Here is a 3,525-nt window from a genome sequence, read left to right as displayed (position 1 = left end):
TCTTCCCGATAGCTAGTAAGGGGGCTGCTCCAATGAAGGAATACGCCAGTGCAGTGTTCCGTAAACTTTTGTCCCAAGCCGTACTTGCTGTGGTGTTGGGGCAGTGTTTCTTTGCTACCATTGGTTTTCCCATCTTTAATTAAAACGACACTGATTTCAACAGCGACATATTAATTTTTGTTGTTGTTGTTTTTGCTCACTCCCATACGCTGCGAGCCTTGTGTCATCTCGTCCCATTGCTGTAATCTCTGTCATATTAATTAATGGACCTCTCCCTGCTTGTACACAAATGATGTCATACTGTTCGACAGTGCCACCAATTTGGTAGAGTCGAACTATGCTGCAAGCTAGGGTGGACAATGTCACCCCCAAATGCCACAGTCTTGAGGGGATTACGATAGTCCCCAAAAGGGATGCGACCTTCTGTCCTGCTTTTCTTTCAATAGGAGGCAGCGAAAAGCACCCATTCGTCGAACCTAGCCCTCCCCTTCCGATTTGTTTCGGTTTCAGTCTGTCTACCAACGTCATGATGACGTTTCTCGGGTAGAGGTCTGTTGTATTTATCCTAGGTGGTATGATGTACATTGATCTCTTGATTATTTATGTCCAGCTGTGGCCTTCTATGGGCTCGCCCTCGTTCACTGCCATCAGTGCCACCTGTGGTGGCAAGGATAAGTTATTCTCAGCATTTATTTCAGTTATCCTGCAGTTATTTCATCAGGCATAGAGCACATTCACTGAGGTAGGTCGAACACAAGACCAAATTCAAGCGACGACATGTAAAATCACCAATGTCGTCAGCTACACTTGTAGAATGTACTGGAAAACTTTTCCTCCGCCCGCCACCAGGGAAGAACGCCGGCGCCAGTGTCGCCGTGCCGAGCTCTAGCTGAACACCCCTATACATATACTATGAGGCTGTGGTCCAGCATAACTGAAGCTCTGATCGGAAGAGAGCGCTCAGGTAAAACAGCAGAGATGCAAGGGTGAACGACTCATTCGCAATTAGCTCCATGAATTTTTTGTGATGCCGTGTTAGCGCCGTGAACCACCTGGTGGCTCCGAGTGGCGTACAGATGTGAACAGACAGAGAGAGGACAGCAGGAAAGAGTGGGGGACAAGGGGGGTTAATATGCGTCTTGGGCAGACTTCATGGGCAGACTTCAGAGGAAACTGTACCGACATTTACCAGGACAGCCGATGGTAGAATTCGAACCTATCACCTCGCAGTCTTCTGCACGCACTTGGCTACGACCAACGAGCAGGATGACTGCTGCAGGACCAGCAGGATGCAGGATAACCTGTTCGGCCATGCCGCTGGTTTCTATTTTACAAGGAGACATATGCTAGGACAGCTTGTCTCTGTGCAGGTGGGAAAGATTAAAGTTAAATGGTACTAATAAAAACATGGCAAGGTGTCTGTCCACTCATAAGGCAGGAAGGAGTGAGGGGGTATTCGTACACAAAAGCACCTGCGCCTTGAAGTGTTGCTCACTTATTCTGGAGAAAGACCAAAAAGTTTGCTGCAGAGGCAATAGGAGGGAGAGGGAAACTAGGGTGTTGCACAAATGCAGCTGACCATTCTGACAGTGTCCATTATAATAAATGAATCTTACGAACATCAAGTACAGATACATACGACAAAGGGGGAAAATATAAGTCAATTATGTAAGTGTACTCGCTTTCAATGATTTCAATAAACTTCTTTTCTGTTGCAAGACTGCATTGGTAAGATGTGTTTTACTGCCTTCTCCATTGCTATTCCATTTTGCAACTTTCACTGCAGCAATCCAAGCGACAAATATGGCCCTTCATAGTTCTTGCAGAAGATGCAGACAGCTGTCTGGGGCTGAATAGACGATTTCGGGAAACCAGTGCTCCTTGCGCACGCTTTGCATCGTGGGAGCTTACTGTCATTGGGGAAGGGAGAATGGCCCTCGACGTTTCGTCTTTGCTGACCTTGACATGTAGACAGTGGATCGACAGAGGAGAAGTCAAGACAGTCTGAAGACGTGATTCTTTCCAATAACACAAGTTGCCACAGTTCAAAGCAGCGCTGAGCACTCTGGGATTTTCTGAAGTCGTCAATTGTGACACGTAAACTGTCTAACCTGACTGCAATCCAGGAGACTTCCACTAGTTGATTGAGAATTCCACACGATTCAGAATACTATATAGGGGGAGAGATATTGCCCAATCCTAATCTGCAGCACCAAAAGCCTTACTTTTGTCATCTGGGTTGCGTGATACTGGTTGAAAAATGAGATCCACCAAGTGCCCCAACATTTTGTCATAGTGCACGTTTACATGTTCCTTGTGCAATTGGAGCAGCTCATTAGTTTATCAAGAGTGACTGATATTGGCCTAACAGTGTCTTTTATGCATCTCTTCAGCTCTGCGTTGAGCACATTTCCATGTACCTTATCACGCTTTGATAGGAAAAAAAGAAAAGTAAACTGTCACAAATACTTGTTTAAATACAATAAATACGGTTTAAGTTCAAACATCACTTTAAATGTTTTTGCGATAATCATTTTTTACAATCCTGATAATAAGCAGCTCGCACTGAGATGCCCTTTCACACCTACTCATTATCGCTTTGCAGTTGAGCTGGTTTGAAAGTGCGGCATACAATCAGGCCCACTCGCTCGCAGACTCTATGGAGTGACTCTGACATGAAGACTGACTCTGAGTATCATCTCTCTAGTTTGCTGCCCAGACTCAGGCATTTCACATCAACTGGTTAGCTATGCCTTGGAAGATTATGTAAAAGTTCTTTCTGCCCTGGCGCGGCAATTGCAAATTTTGTCATGCCGCACATTCCCATAGTATTTATCAGTGTGTTGATCGTAAGGTAATAGCACAACGTACTCCGCTGCACATCCGTTCACCAGGCTTGGAGTCACTTTTCTCAGGTTCCATTTCCTTGTATTCCTAGGTATTGAGGCTGAACAAGATTGCAAGTCATGGTTCCCACTGTATCATAGAACAAGAATTTGAATGTCTTTGAAGGAATTTTTAAGGCTAAGCCATTGTTTTATCTGGGACGTAAAACACAGTTTATGACCAGGGCCTCAACATTTAACAAACATATTTGTAAGCTACAGGTATCACACCAGAAAATACATGGGGACTGAGCAATAGTGATCCATTCACAAACGTGGCTGATGACATCACTGGCCAGAAAGGAAGGTTGATGAATACAACACGGTGGTTTCCTCTGGTTTCTGAATTATAATTGTGACTCTAAAAAAGTGGAATTTGTTCCAACAGCTCCATGAGAATAAGAAAAGGATGCAAAATAAAGGATTTTCAAGGACTGCAGAAAATTCCAGGGCTTTCCAGATCTTGAAAACGATATTTTCAAATTCCAAGATGTTCCATGGGTGTCAAGGAACCATGGCAAGTGGATCAGCAGGATCCTAACCAGCCACCCTTTATGGACATCTGTACAATTTGTGAGAGGAATGTATCTCAATCTGCGATCCCATCAACAAAGTCCTAATAAATAATCAGCACATCAAG

Source organism: Ornithodoros turicata, chromosome 9 (assembly GCF_037126465.1).
Source record: "Ornithodoros turicata isolate Travis chromosome 9, ASM3712646v1, whole genome shotgun sequence".
Classification (NCBI taxonomy): domain Eukaryota; kingdom Metazoa; phylum Arthropoda; class Arachnida; order Ixodida; family Argasidae; genus Ornithodoros; species Ornithodoros turicata.
The sequence above is the reverse complement of the archived record's forward strand: the minus strand, read 5'-3'. Positions refer to the sequence as shown.